General features: G+C 39.9%; 1 protein-coding gene across 4 annotated transcripts in view; it reads left to right on the forward strand.

Moving 5' to 3' along the window:
* The window catches only part of ST3GAL6 (ST3 beta-galactoside alpha-2,3-sialyltransferase 6), a 70306-nt gene that overhangs the window by 8384 nt on the left and 42562 nt on the right, over positions 1-19360 (forward strand). For 3 of the 4 annotated variants that reach the window (XM_019633272.1, XM_019633270.1, XM_019633269.1), the window contains exon 2: positions 12398-12546. The gene's annotated coding sequence lies outside the window, so the exon portion shown is untranslated. Of the gene's footprint in view, positions 1-12099; positions 12122-12397; positions 12547-19360 lie in introns of those variants that run through there. The other variant, XM_019633271.1, reaches the window with a different exon arrangement.

The raw sequence follows: 19360 nt of genomic DNA on the forward strand, positions 1-19360 counted from the left end.
TTTATTCCTGTAACATAAAAATCCGTGCTTTAGGATTCAATGAACTCTTGGAAAGCATTTTCTTCATCCTGCTGGTTGTGGAAGTGTTTTCCCTACAAAAAGTTGTCGAGATGCTTGAAGAAGTGGTAGTTGGTTGGTGAGAGGTCAGGTGAATATGGCGGATGAGGCAAAACTTGGTAGCCCAATTCATTCAACTTTGAAACGTTGGTTGTGCCGTTGTGTGGTCTGGCGTTGTTGTGGAGTAGAATTGTTGACCAATGCCGGCTGCAGGCATCTCATCGATTTGCTGAGCATACTTCTCAGATGTACTGGTTTCGCCGGGATTTAGAAAACTGTAGTGGATCAGACTGGCAACAGACCACCAAACAGTGACCATGACCTTTTTTTGGTGCAAGTTTGGCTTTGGGAAATGCTTTGGAGCTTCTTCTAGGTCCAACCACTGAGTTGGTCATTGCCGGTTGTCATATACCATCCACTTTTTGTCACACGTCACAATCTGATCGAGAAATGGTCCATTGTTGTTGCGTAGAATAAGAGAAGATGACACTTCAGAACAATGATTGTTTTGATTTGCAGTCAGCTCATAAGGCACCCACTTATCAAGCTTTTTCACCTTTCCAATTTGCTTCAAATGCCCAATGACCCTAGAATGGTCAACGGTGAGTTCTTCAGCAACTTCTTGTATAGTTGTAAGAGGATCAGCTTCGGTGATTGCTCTCAATTGGTCGTTGTCAAATTACGATGGCCAGCCACCAAGCTCCTTATCTTCAAGGCTCTTGTCTGCTTTGCAAAACTTCTTGAACTACCACTGCACTGTACATGCGTTAGCAGTTCCTGGGCCAAATGCGTTGTTGATGTTGCCAGTTGTCTCCACTGCTTTACAACCCATTTTGAACTTGAACAAGAAAATTACTTGAATTTGCTTTTTGTCTAACATCATTTCCATAGTCTAAAATACAAATAAAATAAACAGCAAGTAATAAGTCATTAGCAAAAAAACATAAAGTGAGAAATGCACATTAAAAACATGTATAACATAACCACATTTATTTAAGAATGTATTCTAATATCAAAGGTAAATTTCAACGATGCAAAAATGGCAATTACGGAATTATGTTTCCACCAACCTAATATTTGCCATTATTAATATAACCCTATCATTATAGCTATTATTATAATTATATTCTTCCTCAAATGTTAAAAATTAACTTTCTCTATAGATAGTCTTTCTGTTTGACCTTATCTACAATAGCTCTATTTTTTTCTCAAGTTTGTTTCCTTTTAACACCTCACTTCACTTAAGATTCTATTAATCTTTTTATGTTGTTTTTCTTTAATTATTATCATTTTAAAAATTTTATTGGGGAACAGCCATGGTCATTGGTTACACATTGCTTTCATGCTACAATGGCATAGTTGACTCTCTTTTAAGGAGGGCGTAGACTCCTAGCAGATGACTCTAATTTATGGCAGGGATCGGGAGGCTGGGAAGTGGGAGGGAGGGAAAGAGAACATTCCAGCAGCAGGAACAGCATGATCAAGGACACTGAGGCGTGAAACAGGGTATGACTGAGAATTGTGCGAAGTTTGGTACTCTTAGAGCCTAACATTCAAAGTCAAGCATTTTAGGAGATGATGCAGGAGAGAATGTAGGAATCTGCTTGATCAGACTCAGACACCTATTGCCTATATATTTACATCTGCCTATAAGGCCATGTGTCTATATAGGTCTATATAGGCAATTTATAACAGGCAAATTTTGTTCATTGCTTCTGAAGTTGGACTTGGATTTATAATACATATGGCATGGAATACATCTCTTCCATTTGCTGTTTTCATAAGAAAATGATGGAAATATTAGTTATGGTAAATATCATTGATATTAGAGCTCTTACTTTTAATAACCCAAGTGTTTAAAACATAGAAATACTAAATATCATTTGAGACTTAAGAAGCATGGGATTCTATATGAAATTTGAGAATAGAGATGGGCCTCATCAGGACAGGGACATCCAAGGAGAACATTGTAGAGGTTCACTACAAATTCTTGGCCTTCTTTCAGTGCCTCCCTAATACCATTTTTTTTAAAGATTTTTATTGGGGAATTGGGGGAATGGGAACAGCGCTGGGAAATTGGGGAAGGGGAACAGACAAGTTGCTGTCATTTTGTTCTTCAGTCTAGTTGTGGAGGACGTTGCTTCACTGGCCCAAGTTGGCACCGTCATTGCGCTCTTCCTGGGCGAAGCAGATCAGTCGCCGGCTTCTGGACAGCTGTTCTGCGGCTGCTGGCCGCTCACGCTGGCTGCTGGCTACACACGGTAGCCCATGGCAACCCACTGCCACAGGGGCTGCAGCCTATGCTGTCACAGGCGACTCATGGTAGCCCAGCTCCAGGTTGAGCTGTTGTTCAGCATCTTAGCTGTGGAGGGCAGTGTCACTGGCCCTTATATGTGGGATCCGAACTGGGGCCCTCTGGCGTCCCAAGCCAGCTCTTAACCATCGCGCCACTCGGCCGGCCCCCTAATACTTTTTACAGAGTAGAACGCCAAGTGCTTCCAGTCACAGCTTCATTTCTTATAATTATGTGCTTGATAATTCACACGTATAATTTGGATCAGTATTTGATTTTAATTTCTTTGCATTGTAATTATATTTGGGCTTCCTTCCCCTCTCCCCTCTCATTTTCAAGGCATCATTCAGTTTTCAATATAGCAATACATTAGTCAGAGTATACGCAATATCTGGTGTTAAATTCCTGAATTATATTTAATTCTAGAAAATCTTACATGTGTTTACTCCAAAAAAATGTTTTCTACTAAGCCTAAGTGGTGTCCAGTATATTTTAACTTTGTCTTTTGGTGTTGATTTCTCTTCCTAGGAAATTAAGCAATAGGACCCAAAATATCCTAACCTCAAGAGCTTAAAATTCTCAGAAAAGAATTAAATGTGAAAGAAAAAACACTGGAACTTCTTGAACTGTAATTAGTGTGAAAACGGAATGTGTGGGAGAGGTCTGCAAGGATGCTAGGAAAACAGAGGGCAAAGCAAGAGGTGTGTTAGCCTGTTTCCAGCACTGTTGAGGGGAGAATGTGCCCTTAATATGGGTCTGTGCTTATCAAACAACTTTTTGCTCGTCACCCATGGATTTGCCTGTAGAAGCTGCCAATCTGCCAGATCAAATATATAGACTCCTTGGCACTTATATTTTTCTCCTCGTAAGTGAATTACTTGGGCATTTCTAGCTACACATCAGCCTGAACCAGCAGGGCTGAGCAGATAGCTCTTGGGCTGTGCTCCCTTCCAGACAATGCCCCTCTTTGAGGGTCCACCTAGGCTGCAAGAGCCCTTATTTCTTGGGCAGCTCATCTTCTCTAATGTTTTTAAAGTTTTAATGGAAATATACCAGGCATACAAAAGAGGACACAAACCATGTAAGTATAGTTCCTGCATTTCCTCCTAGTGAGCCGGCCTCCAGACATTATCTGCCCTCCGGAAGCGTACCACATGCTCTTCCCCGTCACAGCTTCCCTCCTTAAATGTAACCGCCGGTTAGACTTTCACCACCATGTGGTGATTTTTCTCGGTGTCTCTGTAACTTGAATTCACGCCCAGGCATTCTGGGTGACTCTGGAGATCAGCATCCTTCTGGCTGAGGGTAAGGACTGGGCACCCCAAGAAGGGCGTTATAGGTTGAATTGTGTCCCCTCCAAAGACATGTTGAAGTCCTAACTCCCAGTACCTCAAAATGTGACCTCATTTGGAAATAAGGTGTAATTAGTTAAGATGAGGTCATGCTGGAAGAGGGTGGGCCCCTAGTGCAATGTAACTGGTGTCCTTAATAAGAAGCATCCATCGCAGACAGACATAGAGAGAAACCTGTGTGAAGACGGTGGGGGTGGAGTGATGCATCTACACGCCAGGGAACACCAAGGACTGCCAGCAAGCCACCAGAAGCTAGGAAGAGGCAAGGGAAGGATTCTCCTCTACAGGTTTCAGAGGGAGCATGGCCCTGCCAACGCCTTGGTTTTGGACTTTTAGCCTCCAGAGACAGTGTATTGTGTGACAAGTGTATTGTAAGGCAATACGCTTGTGTTGTTGTAGTGCCCCATTTGTGGCACTTCGTTCTTGCAGTCCTAGGAAATGAATACAGAAGGTTTGCGGTGGGCCTAATTTCCTGACCCCCTTCTCTCTGCATCCCCCAGAGTGCGGCTGGCTCTTGGTCCTGGAATTGCCCAGGCTGTACCCTGTACAAGCTGCTCCTGTCTGGACTGGCTCACGGAGTGCCCTCTCTTGCCCCTGGTTGCTTCATGTCTGCGATGTGCCCTATAGGAAGACAGCGGTTTCGTTACCATTCTATGGCATTTTCTTTATTTCTTCACTCTGCCCTTCAGGAGCATTTTGAGACCCATCCCTTTTGGTTTCCTGACACCCCCCAGAGCAAGCCTTGCAAATCAGCCCTCGGTGCCTTCCCATCATTGTTTCTCTGGGTTTCTGCTGAGGCGTCCCTTACCCATCTTTCCAGACCCAGACTGGGGCCACAACCTCCATCCAGTTTTCCCCAGTCCCCCTGGTCCAGAACCATCTCTAATAGGAAAATCAATCCGACTTTATTTTGTAAATGAAGACCCCAGTTTCAAATAGTTTTGGCATGTTGTAAATAAAGGTTTCAATTTGCTCTACTTAAGCGTATCAAAGACCAGTTCTCATCTGAGAAAATAAGAAAGCCCTCAGATCAAAAAACAGCCCAACAATTTGGCTTCAGTTAGTAGTAAGGAGCTCCACAGAGCATGCCAGACGGCGGAGTACTCTCTTCAGAGGGCTGGTTTTACGCTGCCTGACAATTGACCAATCTTATTCCCGGCTGAGTCTCTGGTGTTAGGGGAGCCGCAAGGATTGTACTGTGGTGAACTCCCCAGGGTTACTGCATAGGCTCAGGCCATTTCCTGCGCTCTTCCTTTGTGCCCTTCCTTCGTGACCTGGGCACTCGCTGGTGCCTTTTGTCTGCAGTGCTCTCAGCTCAGACTCCGGAGGTTCCTTAGCCTCACGTGTCTGAAGCCGAGCGTGATCGCAGTGTGGATGTGCACGCCTAAGTTGCCCCTTCCTTTCGGTTCAGAAGCTTTGCTTACTCCTAGTAACTATGGGAAAGTCTTCAGGAAGTTTAAGAAAATCACAAATGTGGGAAGTTTACAAATTTTAAGTAATCCTGTTTTTGGCTTCTGGTCTATTTGTGGCTCCTTATTCTCTTCCTAAGCCTCTTTCAACATCTACTTCCTGCTGTGTATAGTACATATTACTATTTATGTTTTGCCCTCTAAGGGGGACATGCAACAAGGCGCACGTTTCAGTTAATCACGTATTCTGTACAGTACACATATTATGTAATTGGAAATAATAAAATAGTGTACTTCCAACCTGTAGTTAAGAGGTTGTTTGGTATGTTCAATGAATTGTCTGTTTAAATGTGTGGCTGGCTATATGGATTTGCCTTCAGTGCTCCATGCTCCCTCAGCTCAGACAGCCTTTGCACCCTGAGATCTTGGGCCATGTGACAGATGGGTAATAAGTATCTGTTGGATGGATGGATGGACAGATGGATAAATGGATGATGGTGCTGCCTTATCTGCTTGGCCAGTTATTTCACTGAATTACTGGTAGGATAAATTTTGCATTCACAACGGCCTTCTGAAGCCTGGGAGGGTTTTCCTAAGCCCAGGAAGATTTCTTGTGCTGGAGGTCAGGGATTCTGAAGAAGTGATATCTCCTTGGCTTGCCTATGGAATGCGGAAAAATATTTGCCTAGTTGTTTTTGAAAATGGAGCCAAACAGTTTGACTTCATTGTGACCCCTCAGTGTGCTGGAGTTAACTTCTTTCATTGGAAACCCGGATTTTTTTTTTTTTTTACTTATCTTCTTGGGGATGGTGTACACGTCTTTGGAAATTTATTAGAAGAGTCTTCTTTCCAAAGAAAAATGCCCTCTTCAAATTTTCTGTTGCATTTTCTAGACTGGGTTATTTTATAGTGTGAAGAAAGCAGCCATTAGTAACAGTTATCCATAATTTAAAACATCTGCCTTTTGAGGTTTTCTCATATTCTTTTTCATAAAAAATAATGTTAAAGGTAATAGGAACCCCATAGATGGGTGTTCACATATTTTAGTTTACACTTGACAATAAACCTTGTTAGGATGTCCTTGAGTTAAAATTTTCTGGTCAGAACACAAAACAAAGCATTCCAGAGAAAACTTCGGTTTGTCTACCTGCTCAAACACTGATTTTTTTGCCCGGTTAGCGTGGTTATCAGGAAGCAAAGTAGCTGTATGAAGACTGTCTGCATCTACTTTCTCTTCCATAGGTTTTGTTTTCAACAGGATTATTATAGATTTACCTTAACTAGAAATTTATTTTCTTATTTAAAATATTATTTACTTTCTCTTTTCAGAGATTCATAGTATTTTCTATATATATATATATATGTATTTTTATATGACTTGAATTATTAAAGTTTTATGTTTTAGAAAAAACTCCATTTTAACTGAAACTTCTAAATATTAACCAATGTTATCTCAATAAATTTAATTTTAAAAAAAGAAACTGAAGAAAAAGAAATTTCATTTGAAAGTATTTTTGGCAATTTGTAAGATTCAGTGGCTTTGTAAACTGGTTTTTCCAGATTGGAAAAAAGAGATTTGGCTCCAAAATGACATTTAGATAAGCAGTTCTCTGAAAACAACCTAAATGTTTATTGGTAGATAATGGATCATTTTGTAATATATTTAGTTAATAAGAAGACAGAACTCAGAATGAACTAGACCTTTATACATTAATGTGGATGGATCTCCAAACCAAAAGTGTAGAGTGGAAAACACAAATTTCAGAATATTATACTTTTGTTATATAAATGTTAAACATCACTGAAAACAACATTATATACCATATAATATTTATGAATATGTGTGGGTGTTTGTATGAATTAAAAATGGACTGGATATCAAATTCATAATTGTGGTTGTCTCTGGGAGAAGAGGAACATAAATCTACATTTGAAAAAAATCCCTGAGAAGATACCATTATTTTGGCTTTTGGGTTCATGGGCATTTGTTATATTAACATACGTACCTCTATTAACATTTTTGTAATAAAAATGTCCATGTAATATTTCCTAAGGAACTATGTTCCAACGAGGAACCATACGTTTATCAAGACTTCAAGAATGAAACTGTAGCTATTGTAATACATCTATGTTTCAGGATGATATTCTGTGAAAAATGAAAGTTGACAGAATGAATCTTGAGCATGAGGAAAGCTCCAAATTCACCCAGCTCCCGGAAGCTATAATAGTTTACAGGTATAAAGCAGACTGCCTAGGGCTGGCCGAGTGGCGCGATGGTTAAGAACTGGCTTGGGATGCCAGAGGGTCCCGGTTCGGATCCCACATATGAGGGCCAGTGACACTGCCCTCCACAGCTAAGATGCTGAACAACAGCTCAACCTGGAGCTGGGCTGCTGTGAGTCGCTGGCGACGGCATAGGCTGCAGCCCCTGTGGCAGTGGGTTGCCACGGGCTACCGTATGTAGCCAGCAGCCAGCGTGAGAGGCCAGCAGCCGCAGTGAGCGGCCGTCCAGAAGCCAGCGACTGATGTGCCTCGCCCGGGAAGAGCGCAATGATGGTGCCAACTTGGGCCAATGAAGCAACGTCCTCCACAACTAGACTGAAGAACAAAACGACAGCAACTTGTCTGTTCCCCTTTCCCCAATTCCCCAGCACTGTTCCCATCCCAACTCCCCAATAAAAAAACAAATCTTAAAAAAAAAAATTAAAAAAAATAAAATAAATAAAGCAGACTGCCTAGACAAGACCCTGGCTTGACACCTTCTAGCTTTGAGATCTTGGACAAGTCAACTTCTCTAAGCCTCAGTTTCCTTATCCATAGAGTGAGGATAACAGTGCCCATCTCAGCACTGTTGTGAGGAGTATATGAGTTTGTGCATGCAGTAGGCATTCAACAAAGGTTAACTATTATTATTTTCATTATCACTCCTGCTAGCAGCAGCCTCAGTTCCTTCAGTATACTATTTTCATGTTCACCTAGAATCTTTGCAAATGCTGTTTCCTCTGCCTGGAATGTTTTCCGTTTCCACCCTAATTTCATCTCATTCACTCTTTCTCAAGAGGAGTTCTCTGCCAATTCTCTCAAATTCTTCAGAGAAGCTTCCTGTCTTTTTCCACCTGGGTCAGTTCCTAGTTAAACCACACTTGTAATTTAAATGTTATTTGTGAAATACTAGCTAATTTCTACCTCTCTCCTGGTTTGTAAACTGTTTTTTTCCTTCATTGCTGTATCTTTAGTGCCCAGAACAATTTCTGGCAGAGAGTGGCATTGGGAAATTATTTATTGGCTAAATCAGCAAAGTTACCCCAGAAGGTGAAAACTTTCAGCGTTAATTTTTTTCAGGAAATGAATTTGACTCATTGTGTCTTGACTAAAGGATTAACCTACTAATATATTAGGAAATAAATCTAGGATTATATAATTTTATTAAAAATATATATATATCACATGTGTTGGTTTATTTGTAATAAAAAATTATAAGGTATCCTAAGTGAAGATTTGCATCATATTTATAATTTGGTTTTAGAGGATCATCTGATGGATTACCCATAATATAAGTTTATTTTCATTTGCTGTGGAAAGCAGGAAAATCTCCAACACTGTAATCTTCAGGTTTGATTTGTTTATATGACTGTTTACCCTCAAGTTAACTCACTTTTTTCTTTTAAAAATAGCAAAAGAGGTATTAACAAACCGGAGATACTTCCCAGGGAGCAGAATAAGCAGGGCTCAATCAGAATAAACTGATGCAATAAGTATTGGGCTGTTGGAAAAGTCATGACGTATTTTTTCTGTTTTTCATTGCAAACATACGTCATGACTTTTCCGACAACCCAATAGTTTGAAAAAAGGGCTTTTGTAAGTCAGATGGAATGTTACTTATAACTTTTAAGCAAAATGAAACAGTAAACCCATTGGAAGGGGGACTTTGAGAGTCAGGGGGAAAGGAAGGAAACTGGTTCCTCCTTAGTTGTGGGTTTATTTATTCAGTTGTCAGAAAAGTCATGACGTATTTTTTCTATGTTTTCTATGCAAAAATGCGTCATGACTTTTCCGACAACCCAATAGTCTGGGAGGGAAACCTATGGATACTTTAAAATTTGAGGGAGGTCTGTGTGTTCAAATATTAGCATATTTTTCCAGGAAAGACATCACATAGGATTTTGAATTGATGCAAGCCCCAATTTATTAGATAAGTAGGGGAGCAGAGCAACAATATAAGCAAACAAGAAACAGGGACTTTCAGATCATTGAAGGAATTTTTATGACCCAGATGGAAGGAAGGAAGGTGAAATTCCAGGGCTAGGAAAATAATGGGAGAGACCTGTCTCCTCCCCACTTTTGGAGACCCACCATTTTATAATACAAATCACTGGGAAACATTACTGTGAAGCCATCTTTTTTGTTAACTATAGTATGCTGAAATCATAAGTAATTGCATTTTTTTAAATATTTTATTGGGGAATTGGGGGGATGTGAACAGTGCTGGGGAATTGGGGGAAGGGGAACAGACGAGTTGCTGTCTTTTTGTTCTTCAGTCTAGTTGTGGAGGATGTTGCTTCAGTGGCCCAAGTTGGCATCATCACTGCGCTCTCCCCAGGTGAGGCAGATGAGTCGCTGGTTTCTGGACTGCCGCTCAATGCGGCTGCTGGCCGCTCAAGCTGGCTGCTGGCTACACACGGTAGCCCATGGCAACCCACTGCCACAGGGGCTGCAGCCTACGCCGTCACCGGCGACTCACAGCAGCCCAGCTCCAGGTCGAGCTGTTGTTCAGCATCTTAGCTGTAGAGGGCGCAGTGTCACTGGCCCTCATTTGTGGGATCCGAACTGGGGCCCTCTGGCATCCCAAGCCAGTTCTTAACCATCGCGCCACTTGGCCGGCCCAGTAATTGCATTTTTGAATATATATAGTTATTCAGTCATTCATTCATCAGAACACATTTATTTGGTTTCAATTATTTGCCAAGCTTAGAGTAAGAGTATCATTTTTTTTTAATGGTAGCGAAATAGCTCTTTCTTAGAATTGGTGCAAAATTAGTTATTGCTCAAAAGTATGGCCTGGAGATACTAAGTATGACCTTGGTACCGCAAGATACCAAGATATAAACTTTTTTGGAAATTTGAATGTGTGGACTTGCAAAACCCTGCTAATAACCACCTCGCCTATTTATTAATTATCTGCCGCCAAATCAGATGGAAAGGACTTTTGAAGTCATATGGTTAGAAGACTCTGCACTTAGGGTAACTGGTTTCAATAACATTCTAATACTTGTAATCAAGCTATGTCCTTGACACTCAAGACCCACAGTCTTGACCCACAGTATTGGCATTGCTTGGGAGCTTCTAGAAACACAGATTCTTAGGCCCCACCCAGACCTACTGAATCAGAATCGACATTTTAACAAATGCTCAGGCTATGCCAATGGACATTAAAGTTTATTATTAAGCACTGCTGTCCAGATCCCTCCCAAGTGGTTTTTAGAACAGACCATCTTTAGAAACAAGTGACTCATTATCCAACGATGCAACATGTAGTATTTTCAGGCAACCTAAATGTTAGCAGGTTCTTGCAGCATGAGCTCAAACCTAACTCCTTGTATACTGCATTCACTGGCCATGGCTTAACCGCCTGGTAGCCTTCAGAACCTTGTTAATCTCTCTTCTTCATGAAGGCCCTCCAAACATGAGAGTGGGCTATCTTGTTTCCTGCCTTGTTTTAAGCTTCTCTAAATGTAACTAAATCCTCATTACCCCAGTTGTTTCGTGTATGACACTGAGGTTATTTTACCCACCTATTCAAGACTAGATAATCTTTTAAAGAGCTGAATCTTACAGTTTCAGAACTGTGATTGCACCTTTACTCCAGCTAAGGAGTAGTGGGTAGAAGATGATAGAAACCCAGGAGCTGTACTTTTTATACATTTACGGAGAATTATGGTGAGGCACAAATTTATCCGTAATTTCTTCAGGTTCAAAATTCTGTTTCCTGGTGGAGACTTCTCTTACAATAATAGCCACTAAAGAGCACTGCTGCCTGATTTCTAATTTCTTTTTTTTTTAAATTAAAGTTTATTGGGGTTACAATTGTTAATAAAGTTACATAGGTTTCAGAATTGTACACCTGACTTCTAATTTCTAAATGGGTCAACTACTTAGCACTTCAAATGTGAAATGCATATAGAAATATATGAAAAGAAGCATTTTCTGTTTCTCTATAAATTGTAAGATTTAAGATTTTAGTCTTAAGATTTAAATTAAGATTTTAAACTTTTAAGAAAAAAATTCCCTACAACCCACAACTCAGCACATCAACTGATTTTGTTTTTCTCTAATGGCTTTCAGTAATGTGTTACACACACTCACATTGAGCACACAGAAATAATCTCAGTGTACTCAGCTTTTAAAAGTTTTCTTTCTTTACTTGGTAGAATCCAAATTCTTTTTCACGTTACTGTATGATTTTCATTATAAAGCATAAGAATTTCCTTATTGTAAGTCATTCGAGATCGTAAGTAGCTTCTGAAATAAAATACTGCCATATTTTTGTGGGGTTTGTTTTTGATATTTGTTTCCAAAGAATGTTTTTAAAAATAACATATGTTCTACTAACACAAGAAATACAGAGCACGTGGCTTTTTGTTTTTTTGTTTGTTTTTGTATCAGGGTTAGTCTTGTGTAAGAAAAGCTGTAGCAGGAAGGTTTTGAGGGGTTTTTAAAAAAAATTTTTTTTGAGAAAGTGGCCACAGCACATTCTTAAACGAGTTGTTCTGCTTATTAACTTCCCCACGCTTCTTCTCCCCTCACTTTCTTCTAGATATTTTTATTCTCCTTGACCTCCCCCTCATTCTCCTCTCTCCCTCCCTTCCCTTCCTTCGGAGAGTTTTCAGAGCAACAGCCCCTTCTCGCACCTCCGCACTTAACAATAAAGCTGTGTGTATGAGCGGAGAGAAGCTGAAAAATAAGACAGATGGCTCTTTCATTACCAGGTTGCTTTGGATTAATTGAGCTGGGTATGTTATTTTTTTCAAGGAGACTGAGAGCTGGATCCTGTGGATAACCAGTCATGAACTACAGCCATGTAATATATGCTGCTGGTGTTGCTGTCGGGTTGTCTTGTTTTTGTTTTTGATCATTTCATCATCCTGTAAAGCATTTTGGGGGGTGTGGGGGGGTCAGGAGCGAGTTTACTAACATAGTGTTTTCATTGAAATGTTTTTAATAATTAAAATTTTTCTCGGGTAGCTGAGTCATTCTTATAAGCATGCTATCTTTGTGTTTTCTTCCAGCACTTGCAAGTGAAGAAGCAGCACCACCTCTGTCTTAGATGATTTCTAGTGGGGAGGCTCCGACTATTTAGCAGTCACCCCAAGCATCACGGCATCCTTCACCGTCAGGAACACAGGGCCTTTGGGAAACAGATTCCTTTAAAGTGCAGGTAAGCAAAGCCATTGTCTCAGACTTTGAGCGCTTGAAATGTTCTTATATACTGATACAATGTTTCTACCTCTAGCAGATGACTTAAAAATACCCTCTCCTTTGTATAAGGCTGCCTGTTAATTTATCTCTTACTATTTTACCTTGTGTCCAGAGGAACTTTGGGACTCTTTTTTTTTAATATTTTATTTTATTTTATTGGGAAACAGCCATGGTCATTGGTTACACATTGCTTTCATGCTACAATGGCATGATTTACCCTTTTTTAAGGAGGGCATAGCTCACAGTGGCCCATGTGGGGATCGAACTGGCAACCTTGGTGTTATCAGCATGACGCTCTAACCAACTGGGCTAACCGGTCACCCCAAGAACTTTGAGACTCTTAATGTAACCAATGACTCTTTAGCATACCCCAAAGTTGAGCTATGGGATTTTTTTTCTTTTACCTTTTTTTTTTAATTAGTTGTAGGTAGAGCTATGGAAGTTTTAAATATTATTTTTATTCTCAATCTGAATGGGCCTTTCGTGGGACTATTTTAAAGCAATATAGAAGTGAAAGTGGAAGAAAACTCTTAAGTTGAAACTAGAACATGACATGCATCACAACTATTATAGAAACTGCTGTAAACAAGCTGTGTGACTTTGGGCAAGATGCTTGCCCTCTCTGGGCCTTATTTTTTCAGTGGAATGAACTCTAGTTCCTTCTCTGTCTTTAAATACTACAATTAATAATAATTTCATTAAAGTAACTTAATATAATTTTTAGGCACACTCTCCTTAGTATTCCTCTGCAAATTTAAGACACCAATTTATAAATTTATCCTGAAAAAGTTCTGGAGAGCAAATGTCCATCAGGAATCAGCTCCATGTTTTACCCATGAATCCATCTAGTCTTTCTGACTTAAGGTTCATCAAAGAACAATTATTCTAATAGTGGGTTTGTTACACTACTGTTTTGTTTGGAAATCCTTTTGTGAAGGACACTTATTGACTGAGAACTTTGTGCTTTGGTGGTGCTAGCAAATGTGGACATTTACAATGGTTTTGGGATTTTTGTCCTTGGGAATCTCTTGAGCTCTTCATTATTGAAACCGAGATCACTCACGAGTGGTTTCGAAGCCCTTCCCCGGTGTCTTGAGCCACTAAGCTTGCAGAACTCCTCAGACCATGCATGCACCTAGGCTGGAGGCAGGGCTGGATCTTCAGGTTTCTTACTGCCAGAAACATCTTAATTTAATGGAACCTGGGTTGTAATCATAATCATCTTGGTGATTTGTCGAACGGCCTTTCCTGTCAATATTTATATCTTCTGACATCAAGAACATGGGAATATTTTGAGTCTTTATAGCACAATGGTGAAGAGCATGGGTTCTGTTGTGTGCTTGGGTTCAAATCTCAGCTCTATCACTTAGTACTGGGGTATCCTTGGGTCTGTTATAACTTCTCTAGGCTTTAGTGCCTTTATCTGTATGATAGGGATGACAATAATACCTTTCTTGAAGGGTGTTTCTGAGGATTTAACAGAATTATACATCTAAAGCATTTAAAATAGTTGTCGCGTAAGTGTTCAGAATATTTGAAGTCTTTATTGCCGTCTGTTGCAGTGATTATTCCTCAGCCCCCATCCTCTAGTCTAGGGCTGACGAATACTCAGCTCTCCATTCCTGCTTTGTTAGACATTTGCTGGTTGAAACTTGACATTTGCTTCTGAACCTAGAACACAATATGTGAATCTTTCTCAACACTATAATGGATCCAAATCAGAGTGTGAAATGAAACCAGTTTGCCAACTCGGATTATTGGTAGAGTTCTTGATTTTATTTCTTGCTTCAAGACATAAATTTGATATGCTGATTGCAAATCAGGGTTATTTGTTTGTTTTTATTATGACTTAGAGCAGTTTTATTATGAGGAGCATAAAAAGGTGTTGGCTTCTATAGCCAGAAATAGGGCCTAATTTTAATACGAGTTTTGCTAATGAACTACTATTTTGAATGCCTTTTATTTTATATTCAGAAGCAGATGTGTAAGGCTTCCTATCACATGATACTTTGAAATGTTGAAACGAATGTGCAGAAATAATAGCTAGCATAGTAATTGAAGCTTAATTTTTTGAGGCTATTAGTCAGTCACATGATGTCATGAGTTCTTTAGGCTCTTTCCCAGGATGTTATGAAATTAGTTTTTTTTAGTGAGGGCTTGGTGTATGGGCAGCTAATTACTTTGCTCATCTTAAAATAAGAATTAAAACAAGATTAGGAGCGTCCTTACCATGTGCTAGACATTTATCTAAGTGCTTTATATTTACTACTTACAATGGCTCTATTAGGTAACACCATGGTTCCCATTTTACAGTTGAGGAAACGGAGATTTAAAAAGGTTAAGCAACTTCCCAGGGTCATCCAACTGAGTTAGAGGCAGAGCTGAGACTCAAACCCAAGAGGGCTGATAAGCAAGCAGGCAACCTTAACACCTAATTATGCTGCGACCCACAAGAATACATTGAATGAAGAAGACGAAAAGATGGAAGGACCAAATTATAGAAGTCTTAAATGCCAGGCTAAGTGATTTTATGTTTATTTGGCAGACAATGGCAAACCCCTGAAGGCTTTCCTATGGGGTAAGGGACAAAATGATTGCTGGGCGCTGAGGATTTTATCACAGGTGCAGCCTGTGGGCTGGTTTAAAGGGAAGAAAGGTTAGAGATTATTGCTAGCAGCTGAGAAGCAATGAAAACATGGGTTTAGGAAACAGGATTAAGAGCTTGAGAGCACCTACCTGTATTTAGGTGTGATGAGGAGGAAGCGCACAGGCAGAGAAGCTGGAGGGCTGAGACCCAGGCCTGTGCAGTACCACCCAAGGGAAGTGGTGCAGGAATTGAAAGCCACAGAGATCAAAGAGCACTGGAACTGGAACGAAACAAAGACTAGTGGGTTGTTACTGCGCACCCACCATGAGGCCAGAATCGTTTTGGGGAGAGGGAATCCACACGAAAATATCCCCCTGTGCTACTGATGCAGCTACTTATAAGTGAGGTAACCTTTGGCAGGCTTTTAAAATTCTTCTCAATCTTGGGTGCCTCTTCTGTGATAGGGTGACATAAGACCTTATTTTGTTTAAATGCCCTGAACTCTTGTGGTCTTTCTAGCTGTAAGATCTGTAATTCTTGGGCCCAAATTGTGAATAGCGATAATTGGACATGTACTTGTAAATGTTTGGCTAGTGGTTCAGCTGGCACTTTTAGGCGAATCAGAAAGTGATGCAGCATGAAGTGTGTGTCCTGCAGGTGTAATCCGAGAGGAGTCCTTTCAAAAATATCAGTAGTGTCATAGTGATACTGGTCGTACATGAAGGATAAGACTGAAAACAGTATAGAAATGAAAATTTCTAGGGAATTTACAAAGAAACCACAAACGTCCCCTAGAATGGTGAGGGAAAGTTTGCTCAAAGCCACTGATTTTCGAAGAGAACCTGAGTAGCTTCTTCAGAAAAAATTCTGTTGATTAGAAATTTTAAAGGTCAAGCCCAAAAGACTTTTAAAAGAGAGAGCATGGAATTTAGAATAAGCTTTCGGTTCCTCTCAAAAACTACTTTTTTTGTGAAGCCGTGACCATCTCAGTTGCATATAATTCCTTTTTCCCTTTGACCTCTAGCAGTGCTTCTCAAACACAACACCTCTTCAAATGCAGATTTGACGCAGTGGATTTGAAGGTGTGGAGCTGAGATTCTGCATTTCTTTTTTTTTTTTTTTTAAGATTTTATTGGGGATTTGGGGGAGGGGAACAGCACTGAGGAATGGGGGGGAGGGGAACAGACAAGCTGCTGTCCTTTGGTTCTTCAGTCTAGTTGTGGAGGACATCGCTTCACTGGCCCATGTTGGTATTATCATTGCACTCTTCCTGGGTGAGGCAGGCCAGCCACTCACAGTTGCTCGTGGCAGCTCACACCAGCTGCCTGCCACCCCTGCTGCAACCTATGCCGTTGCCGGCAACTCACGGCAGCCCAGCTCCAGGCCCAACTGTTGTTCATCTTAGCTGTAGAGGGTGCAGCATCAGTGGCCCTCATGTAGGATCTGTACTGGGGCCCTGCTGCTCAGAGCTGGTATCCCAAGCCAACCCGTAGCCAACTCGCCACTTGGCCGGCCCAAAAGATTCTGCATTTCTATCAGGTGATGCCAATAGTGCTGATCAATGGACCACACTTGGAGTAGCAGGGATCTAAAATATTTAGCTTTTCTTCTCACAATAGATAATCATACTCATTTTGAAAAAGTATAACTTAACCCCTCACCAAACTGTGAATTCTCTTCCCCCATCCTGAAGTAGATGAGTACACCTGCATAATGAGCGCTAGATATTAATAGATTAATGAATACTTACCTTTGTCAGTGGTTTGTGTTATTCAATGATGTCAATTGTTTGGATTGCAATAGGTAGGGGCATTTCCCTCTTAACTGAGAGTTTGTTCAGAAATAGGCAATTTTTCATATAAATTTAAACATATTTACTGGATGACCCATGAGGACATATGCCCACCTTGTACTTGAATGGTCAATGTAGCTTCATTTACAAGAACCAAAAACTGAAAAGAAACCAAATGTCTATTAGCTGGTGAATTGATAAAAATTATGGAATAGCCATGCAATGGAATACTACTTAGCAATAAAAAGGAATGAATTCCTGGTACAAGCAACACTATGGACATTTTTTTTAAAGCATCATACTAATTGAAATAATCCAGAAACAGGATACATACTGTATGATTCCATTTATATGAACTTTTAGAAAAAGCAAAACTACAGTGATAAACGGGGAGGGGAGTTGACTACAAAGAGGAACACAGGAATTTGGGGGGCTGACGGAAATGTTTAGTATGATTTTGGTGCTTGTTACATGACGGTATATATTTGTCAAAACTCATCAAATTGTACACTTAAAAGTGGCAAATTTTATTATATAAATTTTTTTATCTCAGTAAATTGAAAAAAATTGATCATAATCATTAACTTGTTAACAATATCTAACTCTCTTTGGAGGCTATCTTGTCAGTCAGATATTAATATAAAGAAATAGAGAGAATGTCCACTCTGGGAGAAGAAATGGGTCTCTGAGAGAAAATATGAATAAACAGTAGGAACATAGGAAGTTCTCTTAAAAGCTTCTTTGTGTATTTTCAATGTAGCTGAATCCAAAGGGGAAAATCTTGAGAACAGGCACTTCGGCTCATTTATTTTTAGCATCCAGTATAGTATGCTATTAGCTGAATGATTTTAGTGTGTCCCACTGTGCTATTAGAAAACCAAATTCTGCTGAAAAGTCATTTTTCTCCTTTTTATATTCTTTGCAGTGAGCACTTCCGATTTTCAGGGGAGGATTTGGGCATCTGCTTTGGCAGTGAGGGCTTAGCTTTTAATTAGGTGAACATATCTGTCCACAAATGTTAAGAATGAAATCTGGCAAAAATACTGTCTTTCTGGAAAGACTGAAAGAGAAAAGTATGTGTGTATGAGTGTAGGAACTAGCTGCATATCATTATATTAACAGAAGAATTGGAGAAGAAGAGAGAAAGAAGATTAATTATACATCTTCTCTTTTTACTTTGAAGAAAGAAAAAAAAATGATGTATTTAGAAATCATCCAGAATGTGTACAGTTGGTTCAATTTGTTGAAACTACATAAATAAATTTGGGGGCGGGGGACATGCATAAATCAATTTATAATTTTGCATTAATTTACTCAGTAATGTCAGATTATTTTTCCTTAGTATGTACCAAATAGCAGTAGCTCAATCCTTTGGATTTAAATGTAACTTTTTCAGGTGTAATATTGTATATTACTTAATTTTATACATACTATTTTGTTCTTTAATTATTGCCGATTGAGCATTTTCAAGTCCTTCTAGCAAAAACCCATTAACTAGACTAATTTCTTAAGATTTATCTCTTTAATTGTGAAATGAATGGTTTTCATAAGATAATGTTTCTAAGTAAGTATATTTTAATAAATGCATACATTTAATGTGTGTCATTTCTTGCTTTACTTTTGAAAAAGCTATTATGTGAATATATTAAGTTCGCCATGTTACAGTTCAAAAATTAAGTAATTGTGGTTTCCTATAATGTACAATTAAAAAAATCCAGACAGACTTGAGTTTGAATTCTGGCCACTGCTTTGGAAATTAAGCATCTCCAGTGCAGGGATGGTAATATCCCTGCTTTCATCCTCATGTGTGCAAAGGGCTCAGTGCAGTGCTGGGTATTTGGTAAGCACTTAATAGCCTGTACTATTGTTTACAGGATCATCAACACCAGAGGGTGGAGGTCCTTGAGGTGTAAATGAGGTTAAGGACACATTGGGTCATCTAGTTTATAATAAGGACCACCCTTAAAAGAGGGGTAGTAAATGAGTTAAAGAGGGCTGAGGCCTTTACATGTGTCATGGTGGGGTCCTTTGTGTCTCCTAAGGCTTGGGTTATATGGAGATGGCTAAGTCTAGGAGGCTTAAGGGACTCATGGAGCTAGGCCAGAAAAACATAGACATTGGTGCACAGCTAGAGCTGGAGCTAATGCTCACATGGGTGTGTGAATAGTCACAAACTGAGCCATAAATACAAAAAGGAAGGAAGGCAGGATGTAAGATCTGCTGGGCAAATTCTTACTGTCTTGGGTGTGAGATAAGGGCTGGTGGAGAGCTGAATGGAGAAGGGACTCTCCGAGGGCTGGATGGACACAGCCTGTTAACAGGGCCACCTGGTAAGGTTGTGGAGATGAGCCGTCAACAGGGGCACCTGGCTAAGGAGAAAGGTATGGCTGAAAC

This window comes from Hipposideros armiger, unplaced genomic scaffold (assembly GCF_001890085.2).
Source record: "Hipposideros armiger isolate ML-2016 unplaced genomic scaffold, ASM189008v1 scaffold_1268, whole genome shotgun sequence".
NCBI classification, from domain to species: domain Eukaryota; kingdom Metazoa; phylum Chordata; class Mammalia; order Chiroptera; family Hipposideridae; genus Hipposideros; species Hipposideros armiger.